Source organism: Harpia harpyja, chromosome 5, assembly GCF_026419915.1.
Source record: "Harpia harpyja isolate bHarHar1 chromosome 5, bHarHar1 primary haplotype, whole genome shotgun sequence".
Lineage (NCBI taxonomy): Eukaryota > Metazoa > Chordata > Aves > Accipitriformes > Accipitridae > Harpia > Harpia harpyja.
The window spans coordinates 18,708,495-18,725,795 of NC_068944.1; the positions used below are offsets into that span (position 1 = coordinate 18,708,495).

A 17,301-nucleotide genomic window follows, 5' to 3' on the forward strand; every position below is an offset into this window, starting at 1 on the left:
CATGGTGCTGCGTTCCTAAGGGTGTAGCTTAACAACAGGAGCAGCCACTCACCCCTGCCATGTCCAGAACCCCAATGCAAGAACCAAGGAAACCTGGGAGACAGGTTCTCTGCTGACTGTAATCAATACTTGGCCCAATCGTGCTAGTAGATATGGTAGGAGATACACAACCTGGTGGAGCATGTGGTCTGAGTGTCTATATCCATCATCACTGGTAGGGCCCCTTCTCTCAGCTTGTTACATACACTGTCACTGCTATCACCTCTTCCTTCCCAGTCTTGCGGTCCACAAGATGTGCCACAGTGCTAGGGAGTAAGTCAGTGGAGAAAGCAAATATTTGAACAATTAGACTGAGAGGAACAAATTTTAATCCAGGGACATAATAGCTGTTGGTTTTAGTTACTGGTGACTCATCTTGTTTCCCACCAGGAAGCCACAGATGAGTGTATTTCAAGTATTACTGATTCCTATTATCTGTAACACTAAGAGAACAAGGAGGAAGAAATTAAAAACATTCAAATCACAGTAAGAACAGAGCCAAATACCATATGGGCACATGTAACAAGCCAGTCTTACTAAACTACACATAATAGCATGCTACAAATAAAACACCACCTAAAACTAGTTAGAAGAGTATTCAGTAGGGTTTTTTACCCAACAGGTCATCCAGATTCATCTCCCAGTTGTCTACCATGCGCAGATAAGCACTGCTCATAACCCTAACCTGGTGCTGTTTTGCAAAAAAAGAATGCAACTTTACTGGCACCCACCCTGCAGTTCACAGGGACAGAAAAATCTGCAATACACTAACTTCCAAAAGACACTACTCAGTCAAGCCCCTGGGATGGGGGCGGCTGGGTTTTGGTGGTTTGGGGTTTTTTTGGTGGTGGTGGTTTGGTTTTTTATCATGGCAGAACCTAGTAAGGGAAGACTTTACAATAGAGAAAGAGGTGACAATTCTCTCTCACTAAAGCCAGGAAGTTATATTCTTTCTCTTGGATGATTTCCAAGAAGGTCATTCCTTTCAAGGGCTTCCACTCTCCTTCCTGATTAGACTAACAAAAGTACGTCAGGGAAGAAAATGTCTATATTAGGTGATTTATGGAACTAATGGCAAGCAAACAAAACTCTTCAAAATTTTAAAAATTAGTAACATACAAAAAACATACCCCAAACTTGCCATAACCTTCTTGGCCATTTCAAAGGAAAAAGGTTGCTCAAATATTTTAATAAAAAGATTCTGAAATTTACTGAAGTGGTTCAAGATCTTAATGCAAATTCTCATGTTTCAGTCACAGAGGGATGGAGGCCTGAGCCTGCACCAAGCTTCAGACTGGATGCAAGGCCTTGACACGTACCTCAATGCCCAAGCAGGTGTGCGCAGATGGACTTGTAGGGCCCCTTGACTGCACACACGGGGTTCCAGGACCCAGGCTGTATTTCCAACAGCATGGTGTTACAGTGATGTGCAACTGTGTCACTCCAGCGACTGCGCCATCACAGAAAAGGACCACTTTGTGTGCCTTGTTACGTAGGTGATAGGTATTAAAGCAATGACGGGATGGGGAAAAGTACATAAGGATGTAAAGAAGGCAGCACAAGAAAGATTACTTACAAAATTTTGCTGTTTGTACAAAGTTCTCTGTCTGTTCTAGTCATTCACCGAAGTTAGACCCTAGCTAGTCTGTTGTTCATGGGTGCACACACACACACTCGTTGTGCAATGTGTTGTTCATCTGCCAATTCCACCCACACATCTACAGAGCCCTCCGCTAGATGTCAATCTCTGTTTTGGATAATCCCACAAGTCTTAAGAGATGTTTTGGTTTTCTTGTCTTGATGGACATAACTAAAAAGGTTTTCACACTAAATAAAATGCAATGTCAGACCGTAAACTTATCAAGCACTATGAATATCTGGATTGCATCCTCAGGTTTTAACAATAAGGGAACATTACAGAGCATACATTTCTTTGTTCTCAACAATAAAAGGCTTGGAAAGGACATTGTTAGACAAAGTACTATAGAGACAGCAATCAGCTGAGTCCAGACTGGAACTCTCCCAGCTACAGTACACAGTAAGTAATCTAAGAGCTTGGAAGAGGCATGCCAGAAATGTCAGTTGGACACACATTCTGTACCTCTTGTTGAAATTTCAAAAACTGTACTGTTGGTCACGATGACATTCCCTGAAGGCAGCACCAACACACCAGTGAATTTGGAGCTTGTAAAAAACAGTGGAAGAAAAGCTCTGGCCACTCTTACTGTCTCAGAATTTATACAACTGACGCACAGCTAAGAGAACTGGCACCCCCCAAACTATAACAGCAGTAACGCCCTCCTCTTCCTCCTACAAGAAGGCCTAATGCAAAAAAACTCCACTGGGAATGAGCATGGATCAGGTTGCCAGGTCTACCTTTAGCTTCTGATAAATCAGCCAAGAAAGCTATGATGCAGAAACCCTCTGCAAGGAACCAAGCAAAATGGACTGCAATCAGATCATATCACATAAGCTACCAAATACGACATATATTACCATAATAAAGAGAGAAATTACATTTCCTGTTAACAGGGGCTGGATGACTGAAGAGCAATCAAAATGGAATTCTCTATCAACATCTTATGATACAGAATCAATAATGTATGTAGCAATTAGACAATATTTGATCATCAAATAAGAAACAAATTCTTGTCTTAACCTGGCTATTCTTCTTTTATAAAAGAACCTCAAACCATTTTTCTTAGAGTTAGCAGATCCTTAAGGAGGTACTGAGGCAGCATAGATTGAAAGAATGGAATCCTAACCTGAAACAGAATTTTTCTTTTTGAGGGCATTGCTTTAAAATAAAAATGGCAACTACAGTTCTGAATTGATTCCCTGATTTGTAAGTATTTGAAATACCAAACTGTCTAGTTTGCTGAAATGTCAATAGCACTACCGCATTAAAATAGAAAGATATTTAGCAACTTCCATATGCTTTCACATCCATTTAACTGCTTTACAAATTAGTCAGTAAATTTTTCAGATGGGGGAAAAGCAAGCCTCCAGTATGCAGATTAATAATGATAATAAAATACTATTTCCAAACTCTCTCACAGCACTAACGCACTTTGGACACTGCTTCAGTAATTTAGCACATGAATTAATATGCAGGATGTACTCTGTTATTATCAATTTACAAATAATTTACAAATAGGTGTATTTTCTGCTTTGCAAAATGAAGTCTTTACCATGTCAAAGATACAAGATTCTTGTTTATAATAAAATTTCCCAAATATTTTCATTTTCATTCCCAAGCCTCAGATTGATTTGTGTTGGAGGACAAGCCTTAGTATTTCCATAAAACAGATAGAGCATCTAAGTCATAAAAGAAATATGATTTGCCTTAAGAATGTACTATGAGAACAGGCACAATCGGGAACTGATCCAAATTCTCCTAGTTTATTCTACAGCATTCTGTCTACTGGACCACAAAGCAGCTACTCACTGCTTGTTATTCTACAATTTTTTATTTTTAAAGTACTACCAAAACCTCCTTTTTCTCCAAAAACATACCCAGAATTAGCTACCAGTCCTACTGTACTGGTTTATGTTAGTTGTGAGGGAAGTAATTAGCTTGCAAAGTACTTTTAAATGAAAGACTTGCCAATTATTGTTGGACAACATCCTAACTGTTTTCAGGTCCACATCAGACTTCAGTAGGACCAGGATCAGACTCATTTTACACACACATACAACCTATAGAAAAAGTAATCTAAGAAGAATGTGGTGCCCATCCAGTACTCAGATGAAGCCATGACCCAAAATCTCCAAAACTGTGGGTAGTCTTACATGAAAAGAGGGAAATCGTACAAGAAGAATGTGTAATAGAACTGATTATCAATAACAGCATCATCATCTTATGCTTAACTATAATGAAAGAATCAGTATTACAACCTACAGGCTTCTGTCTTTTCTGTTCACCAACATAATCATTCCTATTCAGCTGCCCATACTCCTAGCTTTCAAATCCTTCCCAATAACTTGACACATCCACATGTGTTTAAAAGCTACTCTATTCTTCTTCAGGGCTTCACAGAATAATTCTATCTTTCCATTTACACACTTAAAAAAAAAAAATCCTTCATTTTTTGCGATAAGGACCATCTTCACTGTGTCCCTGGTACAGTACAGAGCACCTGGTCAATGATTAAACTTTAAAATATAATTGCCTTCATTTTAAGAACCTTACATTGCAATAAATTTCTTTTAGTTCTGCCCTTGAACTCTCCCAAGGATAAAGGAAGTTCCCAGTGTCCACTGACCACAACTACTTTTTTTCTTTATCCTTCCCCCCCACTTTTGGACTCCTTTAAATTAAAGTCTTCGCATTAATGCAGCATTGAAAAATCTGAAGGCTTTACTATGATGAAGACAATTAAAATTAAGGCAAATAAATTGGACAGATTACACTAGTCGAATTGCATATATTGTCACATGAGCAGTAGCTGAGTGTTTTTCATGCCTAAGAGACAACCCTACATCACTTTCAAGCATCCCAGGCTAACACTGCCCACTGGATCAGATACCTATATCGTCCAGAATGAGAACAAGTGGAAGCTGCTGCTGACTGTATGCCTGCTTTGCTTCATCTGCTGCTGTGACCAAATGCATTTTTTCATGTCTGGAAAAATGTTTCTACAATTGCTTACAGAAATACTGCAAATAAGAGTGTTATATTATTCCCTTCTAGCTTATTCCTCCCAAAGGGATCTTAGGAACTGTCTCTTTGCTCTTTCATGTTAAATGTATCCTAGTGACTTTTTTTTATCCTCCCCACTGCTTTTGCAGGTCATCTGTAATATATTTTTAATATTGAAAATCTGCATAGCATACGGTTGTTTAATGCCTTCCATTAAAGGCGCTCAAAGCATTTTGTTGTCACTAATCAGTTCAGTCTCACCAACCCAGACGTACACAAGCATTATTCCTATTCTATAGACAAGAAAACAACTACAGAGAAGGCTGAGTAGCAGAATTCATTCCTGCATTCAAACTCAACCGCTAGATCACGAACAGCTTGAAGAAAGACAAACCATTCTCTAATGCTCAGATCTGTACGACTGTATTAACAGGAGTTCCTCCAATAACTTACTGTCTCTTCTCTCAGATACTTCCTTAGCTACTCATTTATTTATAAGCAGGCTACCTACAGATCTTAACGTACCTTACAGACACCAAGAACAGAGGCCAATATAAAAAAAAGCTGTTAAAAAGGATCTTTCCCAGTTATTTTAGCATCAGTATAACAAGTTACAAGAATGCAAAAGACAGAAAAATGTTAGATTTTTCCATCTTTTTCCTTTAACACACCGACTATTCCTTTGACTAGTATCTTCAGCACTCTTCATTGACAGCTGAACCACTTTAAACAAGATACTACTAGAAAAATATATTCAAAAACTGTGAAAATAAAAGCATTGACATCTCAAAACTTTAACTCCAAAGCTCTATATCATCATTATAGATACCATCCTAACAGGTCATTCACATATCTCTCTAGCGAGTGCTAAAGTACCAAGATGTGCCTGGTCATGCTGTGAAAATGATACCCTGATTCAGAAGTTTAACAAGAGATGCAAGAAAAAACCCTGTATTTCTCTCTCAAATCTAAGCAGTGAGAAAGTACTATGTTCAAGGAGAGTCTTCTGCAACTCATTAGAAACACTACGCATCATACACTATGTAATACAGACTTTAACAAGTAAAAAAGGAAATGGTTTTCCTAGGTTAGGAAACTATTTACACCATAAGCAGTGATGTCATATACGAAAGTTTTGGGTTTTTTTTTTATTTTAACTGAAAGGATGGATTGTAAACCTAACATTGAAAAACTCCTGTTGCCGACTAATGCAACTTCAGAAATTCTTCTGATACAGTATCATCCTTTGCAGAAACATGAGTTAATTTACACTGTGGCATTAACCTTTATTTTTGTTCATTTTCTATTATTACATGTTATAATTTCTACAGTAGTTTTCCCCTTCATTGCACAGAACGGAGACTGCCCAAAGGATGAATCAGGAATACATATGAAAAGAAGTTCTCCTTGGTAGAAGCTGTGCCTCACTCATGCAGATTAATGTCTTGCTCTTGTTTAGTATCATATTCAGTACTCCACACTCTAACAGTAGGAATTAATGAACAAATTGCCACAAGTTAAGCAAGGATGTAAAATTTACTACAAATCAGTTCATCTGCAATTATTTCTGTAAAATGTATACTCTGCCCCAGCAACACATGCAAAAGAAGTTGGTCTTTAACCAAGAAAATAAATGGCTTTGAATTAGCTCATATTGACCTGACAATAACAATTTGAACACAGGCAGTTAATGCAAAACAGCTGACTTGGGGTAATTTACTTAGAATAAGGAGGTAGAGACCAAGCAGGTTATTCACATATATATATACTCTCAGTATACATGTGCTTACATTATGTCAGCCAGTCTGGCAACATTTTTATAAAATGCAGCCACACCTATATCTTATGCCAATCTAAGTTACATTGTTTCCAGAAAATTTCACTTCTTCAAGCTATGTCTTTCTGGCAAGATGACAAATGTGTGAAATAATCTCTTTGTTCCTCAAACTTGAGACTTTTCACCAGTGTGCATAAGTGGGCAAATAAATACCTGCTTACGGTTTATTTGTAGCTATGCCATTCACAGCTTTTCAGCACGTAACTATCCCAAACTGTATTGTTTCAAAGCTAGACAATTCTAAGACAATAAAAGGCTGTTCCTGCTCAGAGGTATTAGAACAGTCGTCTTAGTGTTTATTTTTGTTTTTACAGTGCTACTCATTTATTTCTCTGCTGTACTCCATTTGTTATCCTGAAAGCATGAGAGATGAGCAACATCAAAACTTGAATTACACCATGCACAGTGAGGCAACGTGGAGACCTCTGAGTCTCCCCAGGGAAACAGACACAGCATGATCTCCAAGCCCCTTCTCCCTCCAAATATCTGCCCTTCTGCTGGGGGCAAGGCAGCAGAGCAAAGAAGATATTGTTCCATCCAACCTCGTTCCTGGCACCGCAGCCCAAGAGCAGTATGGAAACCTCGGCAGGGAACACCCGCGCTTGGAGTGGCTCAACAAGCTGCATGGGGCTTCCAACCGGCTCTGGTTTCCCAGACCCCTCGCTGATCCAGCGAAGGTTGTAGCAGTATCGAGGAGACTTCTCCCCATCTGTGAGTCCTAATATTAACTGGTATAGACTCCACTCGGTAGCTAACTGCAACAACCCAGGCACAGGCTCGATGATGAGTTCATTTGAAGAGACCTCCGAGAACGTCAGAATCGCATCTGCCACTAGAAATAAAATCAAAACCGCTTTGGAGTCAGTGTAGCTATGATTTGTCTGTTCTTAAAGAGAACTACATGAACATAAGCATTTATTTGTCTGTGGGCAGTCTCAGCTTTGTAGCAGACATATGATTTTTCATGAAATCCAGATGTCATTTAGAACAGTGTCAAAAGTCAGACTAAAATTAGTATTCATCAAATTACTTTCTTAAAGAAAAAATATGCTCTGCAGCTTAAAGAAAGAATTGTAAAAACATCTCAGACTCATGTATTAGCAATGTCTTTGGGTTTTCTCTCGTACAAACACAAAAGCCTAAAGAATCAAGAGTGGAAATATTTTCCATGTTTCTGCTTGGATATGGCTCATAAGTCAGGATCAGTTTATGACTCTCAGTAGTTTCCCCAGAGTACAGAGCTGTCCACCACTGTAGTTTGATTTACATGCACGATATCTACCTACATGAAAAGTCTTGATACACTGGAAAAGACCAAGATGGGCTTTCTACATTTATTTAGCAAACAAATGGAACTACTTTCAACAGTTTTAGGTTTTCTTAAGCAGTATTAGAACTGCCTGCACACTACTCTCTAGTAGTCAGTGCAAGCAGGGGAGAAAAAAAACAAAAAACAAACAGAAAAAAAACCCCAAACATTGCTTATTTTGTTCCGAGACAGCCACCCCAAAGCTCTACCTACCACTCTACAGAGCGAGTTCACCTTCATGCCATGCTGTGCCTACCCAAATTGTAGCAGTCACCCACTTTCACTGAACAAAATGGTGCTTTATTTGCAAAGATTTAAATAAAGCTCTCTTTGTTAATGAAAGATCTCTATTCTTTTCACCAAAAGGCATGATCTCATCATTCTGATATAATTGTCCCATTAATTGTGTGAAAGAAACTTTGCATTGCCACAGCTGAGACAGATCACTCTAGAAGGTGACTCTGGGAGTCTAGGGGGATGTTTACAATTTACCTCATCAACAGGAAGAAGAATGCGTGTCATTTAGCTATTCCCTAAGAATGAGAAAGCAAGATCAGCACAGGGCTAGGCTGACACCGAGATGCCATTCAAAGAGTATCCAGCCCCAACAATGTCTCAGCCTCATAATAAGCCTTTCACAATCAGTTGGCCCCCAGTTGCCTTGCAAAATTCCATCTCAGAAAGGGATTAAAGATATCTTTTAGCCAGGAAAATTCAGTTGCACCTTCAGGAACACCTGTTTATTTTAATGGTTGGTGTTGATATTTTCTGCTGCATGGTCATCTTTAAGTTCTGTAAAGACATACTATATGTAGCTTCTTGTTCAATTGCAGGTTTTTGATTAAAAATTGTTTAGATTTGTAAGTCACAGCAAGACAAATTTCACAAAGAAAATGGTATTATTATAGTTGATTTTTTTTTAAGAAGAAAACATTGTGGTTGTACAATAAATAAATTTCTCTGTTGTAATAGATGTTACCACTCTTAATACAGCTTTTGAGCTAGTGACTTTCTTCAAAGTCACTCTTCCTTCCAGAGTTCTAAACAAAGAAGTGAATAAGAAATGATCAGATACAATAGCTGCATGAAAGAAAAATCGTTTCCTTCAGATGCATCCCAGTCGGTAGATTGTTTCAGCAGCTTAATGCTTACTCTTGAACTGACATGAGTACTTGAATCATTTGTAAAACAAACATCACAAGAGCTAGCTACAATAGAAACATGTTACTGTTCAGTGCTTTGAGAGTTTCAATTTATGAAGACTGACAATCTACAGAAGCTTGAGGCTGAAATAGCAGTACTGATCTGGATGCAAGGATGCTGTATTAAACAGCCAGCATGGTCAGTAAGTCCCACTAAGAAGCCTGAAGTCCTTGTGATTACACACTGTTCGTGGTGATTAAAGCCAGAGATTCAGGAATGTGGAGTTACAAGATTGGGCCCATACCCTAATCACTACAGAAGGCAAGAGCAAGTAGAACACTATCTCCACCACAGGTCCTTCTACTTTTCTCAGTTGGAGGTAGTGGTGCACACCAACACTTCCTATGTCAGAACAAGTGAACAGAGTTTTCACCTTTCTTCCAGCTCCCACTCTTGTGGCCCAAGGATTGCAGTCCTACCCTTGTACTCCCACCACTTCCAGTTGTATTTCATCTAAAAGATTGGGTTTGCCTTTTTTGTTTCAGAGTTTGTGTCTGACACACCTGACCCTACAGGCACGGCTCTTCATCTGCTTTTCCTGACATGACTTCTTGGACTTTGGGACAGAGTACAAATAGATCTTCATCTTCAAACAGGAAGATCCATTTGAGGGACCACATATCAGTCTGACCTGCCAGATATTAGGCCTGTCATACTAACACAGAAAACAGACTTCATCCTAGCCCTGGATAATCAAGTAAGTCAAATTCTTGGCAAGGGGAACCAAAATTTGCCTCCTTTATCTATCAATATTTATGATGTTTCATATCTTGAGATACACACCTCAACTGGGCAAAGCACTGTGGAGTTCTTCCTCTGCAGAAAGGAAGTACTGCCTCCTGTACTAACAAGTCCTCAACTCGTGCATCTAGAAGAGCAAACGCTTTAGCACACTGACCTGCATTGGCTTTGTTGTTTGAGGCGGAACATGTGACTTATTTCTGCACTGCCTATAGGTCTGTTGAAAACTGCTGCTCATAACAAGCTAATCTCACCACAGGCTGCTTCCCTCCCTCTTTAAGCAGCAGGATACCATCTTTTTCACAGATCTGGCCAAGTGATAGCAGGCTTTTTTCTTGGGTATTTGTTTTGATGTGTCAAAGGGACTAAAAGAATATTTTGTCCTGGTTGAAAAGGGACCAACCTCTAGCCAGCATGTATTGGTGGTGCAGAGGTGCACCCCTTCGTGCCTGGACTCTCTAACACGAGAGTCTTTCACATGACAAGAAGCTGCCTATGCAAGCAGCGTGGGCTTTACCCATCAAAAGTGCAACATTTGAAGCCCACTGTTCCCCAGGGCAATTGTCATGCAACTCCCACATTACCAAATGAACAGAAAAAGCATCTTAGGACAACCTTCATGTTATCACTTCAGCATATATAAATCGGATTACTGAGGAAGCAGGTTTTCAAGAATGGGAGTGCACTCCAGGGCATTAACAGACCACACAGTCTCTGCTGTCACTGCTGCAGCAGCTGTTCCCCCTTTTGTTGCAGTTAGGGGACAACAGCATCTGGGTTTCAACCCAGTCTCATGAAGTTCAGAAAAAACAGCACCTGTAGGTGGGCTGCTTTTCAGTCAAGCTGACAAAGGCATCCTCATACTTGGCAGCACTGTTCCAAGCTGGCCTCCTTTCCATTCCAGCATGTCTTTCTGACCCGAACAGGCTCTAAATACTGACACCCTGCTCTAAGTCACAGGCCTATAGAAGGGAGCAGATCATCAGCACGGGTGGCTCCTGGCTGTGGAAATGCCAGAAGCAGCTTTCCAGGGTGAGGGGTGTCTCCAAGACCCCCACTCCTGCAGCAGGTATGCTTGCTTCCGCCCAAGTTCTGGAATAACTAAAGTGTCTTAAAAAACTCCTCCAGCTCAGAAGAGGTTACAAACTCCAGCCGCCTGTCATCACTTTTCTGCTAGAGATTATCTGCTGGAAGGGCTCTTATTACACGTTCCACAATCTGTTGCCTTCAAAGTGAACTACGTTAACTTGGAGAGAAAAAGAGAAAAAAAAAAAAAGAAAATGTCTTTCTAACCTAACTCATTTTGACAGACAAGTTAGAAAACAACAACACACACAACGAACAGATCTGAGACCATGATAATCACCAGCTGAAAAGACAGTGACAAGCAGCTGAGGGGCAGTTACCTCTTCTGCAAGCGTAGCAAGATCCAGACAGTAACTTCCACCCATGACTTCATTAAACTACAATTTTGTCTTCTAAAAGGCAGCTTATTTTCTATGCATTGCTAGAATCAAGAAAAATTGTATTAGTATATTACTCATCTGTGTTGCTAAAGCTAACATCTACTTAACCCACAAACAACACTGCACAGCCAAGTGTCAAAGTACCCAAAGTCTCTTCCCAAAACCTTAGTTTCAAAGACCTCACAACTTCCTTACCTTCAGTAAGTTAACATTTTTCACCTGTTTGTCTCATTCTCTACTGTACCAAAATAGAAAACTGTTTTAAATTATTTATAATGTTCCAAATGCAAGCTTCATTTCAGTATATGAATGTCTATTTCATTCTACGCTCATAAATGTGCTTTTGCAATTGCACAAAATAAAATCCATCTTTGCACAAAAGACTGGATGAGAACCTCCATTCCATAAAATAAGATCCATGATGACCTCCTTACCGAAGCAGTGCAGGAATATCTTACCCAGACACTTCCTAAGAGGGTAACTACTATGCTGCAGCAGCATAGCTGGTTTCATTTCTGGTGATGCTAATGATTATTCTTCTTTTGAGTAATTCTGTATTATTATAGCAGTTCTGGGAAACAGCCTCAGTTCTTCCGGGGGGGGGGGGGGGGTGGTGGGGGGGGTGGTGTTCATTTGTTTTGGAGTTTGGTGGGGTTTTTTTAAGCTCACAAACATCTTTTCTTGTTTACAGCAGTACTGAAAATCCTAACAGACTAGTTCCTACAGGCCACACATAGATGCCTGGAGCTATGACGGTAGTTCCTCTGAGGACTCCAGGGGCTCACCACAAGGGAGAGAGGTACACAGGAACTATAGAGACTATGCAAGCAATACATAGTGAATGGAAGACACTTTGAAATGACTTCCTAGCATACATCAGGTGCCTAACACGTATTGTTTGAACCTGGGAAAAGCTATGCAGGTGTGAAGGGGCAGCAGAAGAGTTTTGGGGAAGCACATAATTTGCCTACATTAAATGGTTTATGCAATTAAACAGCAAGATTAAGCACCAACTGCTGTTCTAGATATGCAAATGCTTTGAAAATTCCAACCCATGATTTAATTTACTTGATTTCTAAAAATACCAAACCTCTTAAATTACTATTCAACTACACAATAGGTTGCTAGCCTGTAAGCTAGCATTCTTTCCAGAGACAGCTTTTACGCTCATGGTCATGTTTTCACAATTAAAACCAGGTAAGAAACTTCATCTCATGATCTTTGGTTATGTTCACATCCTGTTCACGTACATCTTGCTTTCTGTTTTGTCACAAGGACAATACAGCTTCAATACTTTGTACTACCACTTCTGTCTTCTCATTTAATTCTTTTAGTTCCTTAATTCTTGTGAGGTTTATCCAATTTTCAGCTATTGTCAACAACTAAGTGCATCAAAATTTTCCTTTCTTCTTTTTGACTCTCTAGAGAGGAAGCTAAGGGGCTGGTGGATGTGTGAAGTTTAAAAATTTAAAACTAAAACCATTAAAAGTTAATGTTGTTAGTCCATTTCCTCCATGTTTTTCATATCAAATACGCTACATTTAGAAGGAAGACTTTTTTGAATTGTCAGTACAATCAACTATTAAAAAATAGGTTTTTAACTATATTGTAGAATTATACTCAGATAATGACAACATATATATTTATATAATCTACATCTAAAATATTTCTACTTGCAGCAAAACTGAGATTGTACCATACTATGGGAAATGCCCCTCTCATCCTAATGCACAATTCCTGTTTATTCCATAGAAGAAACTATGAAGTACACCAGGTAAGCCTTCAAAAGGCATGGTTTTGTGAGAGATTCTTATAGGTACCATCTGTTTAAATAATTAGAAAATAAACTTTAACATTTCACTAAAATTTGTTTTGTCAGGTCATCTCTAGATTCTGTTAAACAAATCTTCTGTCCCTAACACTCACTCAACAAAGCAATTTAGAAAGGAAAGCATGTTTGTTCAAGAGAGGCTTAGAACAGAACACAAGGTCCAAATATTCTTGAATTTTGGAAAGTCTACTCCACACTGCTGTCTTTCTTTACACTAGAGGAGAGGGAGAGAGAGAGAGAGAGAGAGAGAGAGAGAAAACTGTGAGGAGCTGTATCAATATCAAAGTGAGGAGGACATTTTAATACTTTGCCTTTGCACTCCATGTTTCCCATAGAGAAAATAAATCAAGAAACCACTCCGATACCAAACACTGCAATGAAAATTTAAAACAAACAAACAAAAAACCCTACAAAAAACCCAATACTAAAAGCTCCTAAACCCTACAGGACATTCTCAGAGAATCAACAGGGTGACATACCCTGATTTACCTGAAAGGAAGAAAGTTTTTCCTGCTCTTTGGATCTTATACATGCCAGTGGGTTAAATTACAAGCCTTCGCTGCTTTGGCATTCCCCTCCCTCTCCATGGAGGCCCTGGTCTCCAAACACTGAGAGCATCCACAGGAACAAACAAACAGAAGTTCTGAGCTGATTTTCACACAATTGCTGAAAACCTGTAAAATAAAGGTGAAGAACATCCTGAACAGATTATTGAAAAAGAAAAAAAGAAATCTGCAATACGAGGACACAAGATATTTCTTTCTGAATACAGAAACCCCACTTGCCTAGCTATCATCCTTTACTATGAACAAACTTTCAAAGACTGTTTCTCTCTAGTACTCATGAGTCATTTTCTAACATCACGTCTTTGGCGGCTTGAAGCATTTTGAAAGTGGAAAGCAAACAAAATTGCTTTTAATGCACTCATAAGAGGGTACTTCAGGTTTTTTAAAAGCCATTTTTTCTCTATCTTTTAGCTGCTAGGAGGCTTTAAATGGGACCCCTGTAGGTTTTTGTCTGTAAACCATACGAGAGCATAAAAGCTTGGAAAACTTGCAGAGATTCTGAAGCAGGTTCACACAGCTTCATTGAAACTGTGTGTGGTTTTGAAGCTCACCAGGGCTCTACTCACCAGGAACCATTTAAAATTGCCAACTTAAAAAATAGATTTAAAACTCATAAAGGATTATGATGAAAACGCAAGACTTATTTTGTAGCCTTCCAGCTTGAAAGAAAAAAATACTGTTCTGTAAATAGGGAGGAATGGGTTTTCATTCTCTAAAGGTTTTTGGGTATTGTTTCTCTGAAAACACTTATAGTAGCCTGAGAAAGGGATCAGAGTAACCTCTGTAAACACAGCCTGAATTAACCTGCATCAAAGTGATTTACCTGTATCAGAAGAATTAAACTGATCAATCCATTATACCAACACACAGTGGCTCAACTATTCCTAAAAGCACTTGCAGGATTGTTACAATGGAAATGTGTGAAATCTTTCCCTGTCTTTGGAGGTAACTCTTCTCAATCCATTTCAGTATCAATCAGAATAGCCAGCAAGAAAAGAAGGCTTGGAAAACCACCACTGCCATCCATAAATACCATGAGAAGCATGAAACTACTTTCATTTATATGAAGAATCAGTCAAATAATATTTCCTGACTAACACCGTTATCTTGCTATCACAAATTTCTCATTTTACATTGTCAGGTTCACTAGAACTTGGTGCTGTGAAAGAAAATGGAAAAGTATTGTTTTGAATGTTAAGGGAGACATGAAAAGTTTAGCATCATAGGGTCTAATATGACATTTCTTGTACATACACAGTTGTCAGTGAAGCTTGGTGAGAGTTCTGTGAGGAAAGACTGCCAGACTTGATTTTTACTTCAGTCAACATTGAAATTCTACTAAGATACCAAGAAGTTGGTACAGGACAGAAATGAAACTGTTTTTCATGTTTTCTGATGGCAAGCGGTACAATGGATGGATGACACTTGGTATATTTAAATTTGTTGTGGGACTGATTTTGCCACTAGTGGTTGCTTTTAGCTTTTATACTCATTACTTGTAAATTTTATACTCCTTGATAGTGAAGAATACTCCACAGTGCTGTTGGTTTCAGATTAACCATTCAATATGTCAGCAGCTGTGCAATGCCAGGGAATCAATGTAGCTGTTCACTGGGATCATAAAGAACATGGGGTTGGTCACAGAAGCTTATTTTTCCACAATCACAACCAGCCATGGAATTAATTCCTAACTCAGGAAGATCTATGTAACACCACTGTTGTTAATATACAATACTCCAAAAGCTGTTGACTTTGTTTCCCAGCATCCTATTTGCCTAGGAAACTACTGGCCCACATTAAATAACCAAAATCTATAATATGTGAGCCCTAGCATAAGAGCGGGGGAGAGTAGAGATCAACAGTTTCCTAAGTCCTTGCGATAGCTCAGATTTTAAAGAGCTCCCAGAGGTACAAAGGTACAAGGGAAAAAGTTCAAACCATGAAGAGGAAACAAAAATGTTTATCCCTGCCTATTTGGACTGAAGAGGACAAAGGACCTGACCCCAAATCTAGTGACAGGAAACAAGATACACTGACTGGGAGGGGAAGGGGAATTCCTTGCTGGATCCTCCAGGTAAGCAGCAATTCTGAAGCATGGCATTAATACAGCACAAGTGTAATGTAAACAGATACTCAAGTAGTCTGTTTAAAAAAAAAGAAAAAAGAAAAAGGAAAAAAAAAAAGAGGAGGGGGAGAGGTACTATTCAAAGTACTGCTCAAAGAGAGTAAAGTCTGGAAGAGCATGGCCCATAGCTGGCATCTCAGTATTTCTTTTCCATTACTTAGACCAATTTGAAGAAAATCCCTGCAAAGAAGCTTTCATAAGATGGCATTTTTGTGATTCAGTATAGCACCAATATTCCTTTTGAGTTTTATAACTGTTCCTAGAACATTCTTGGCAATGAATTTAAACTTTTTGAATGAGGTTGCATTTCACTGTAAATGGTTATCTGGTATTCACAACACAAAATAAGCATTTGAATATTTATTGTGAGCACATTGCATTTTAGGGAGAACACACAAAGATTCTTACCACAATTATCTTGTTCCAGCTTTAATATATTAGCTGTCACCTCTTTAATGGATCTTGTGAGAAAGGAAAGTTTCTTTCTTTAACTCTCTTTTCCCCCTGAACGCAATTACCACCTCATTCAGAGCCCTTTGTGTCCACCTAATCTCTCTGATTATGTCTCTGACACCACCACAATACTACATGACTGACATACCTGACAGCTGTGACTAGTGACAGAATACTCACAATGAAAACCAGCTCTATGCAGGATGAGTATTACCTACCGCCAGCTTCATAGAACAAACATGGAAGGAAGGTAAAAAAGGGGTGGGGGCATTTCACGACTAGCCTAACCCCTACCGATTTTTCCTCTTTTTAGAGCCAAACAGCATTGACAAGCAGAGCCTCTTTGTACATACCTACCTAATGAACCAATTGTTGGATGAATACAAAAGAACACCCATTAGTATTTTAATTTTGAATTTATAGAGTAGAAAATGCATGTTTGGAGACCTGACTTACAAGTAGGACTTGATGGATCATTTTGTCTCTCTCCAGCCCTTTTATGCTTCTCCGGGTCATAACTCCCAGCTGGTGCTCAACTGTCAGATTTAGGCAGGTGGCAAGAGATGAGAGCCTGCAATGAAAGCTATACCTGAAAATGTCATTCCCAGACAACAAGCTGCCACTGGAATCAAGCACAAATTATTTCAGAATTCAGCATTTTGAGCTATAAAGACATGAAGTAGTATTACAAATAATTGGCTAACACAATAGCAGTAATTAATACACTAATGAGGAAAAATATTAACATAGAGTGCTTCACAAAGCATCTTATACCTAAAAAATTCCAGGTTTTCAAGTGGCATTTCTACATTAAAAGCTTCATCTTGTCAGCACTAACTTCTTTTTTTTTCCCCCATTAAAAAAAAAGGATGAGAATTTTGGGAATAGGGATGAAGCAGATTTTTCCAAATATACTGAATATTCAGAACAATTTAGTTGCATCATTCTGAGCTCTTGAGCAGCTTCAGAAATTACACATTCCCAGAATCAGAGAGAAAGGGCAGAAATCAAACTAACATTTTCAAATTGGAATGTCTAGTGCCAAAATACCACTTTGGCATCCAGTTTTCAGAGATGATCAGATAATAT

General features: G+C 38.9%; 1 long non-coding RNA gene across 1 annotated transcript; it reads right to left on the bottom strand.

The window, feature by feature from the left end:
- Positions 1 to 170: 170 nt before the first annotated feature.
- LOC128141994 (uncharacterized) lies at positions 171 to 16,870 on the bottom strand. The gene is made up of 4 exons (XR_008235243.1): positions 16,669 to 16,870; positions 13,558 to 13,742; positions 11,178 to 11,278; positions 171 to 305 (listed from the first exon to the last, which is right to left on the bottom strand). It is a non-coding gene; the product is annotated as an uncharacterized LOC128141994 (long non-coding RNA).
- Positions 16,871 to 17,301: the final 431 nt, after the last annotated feature.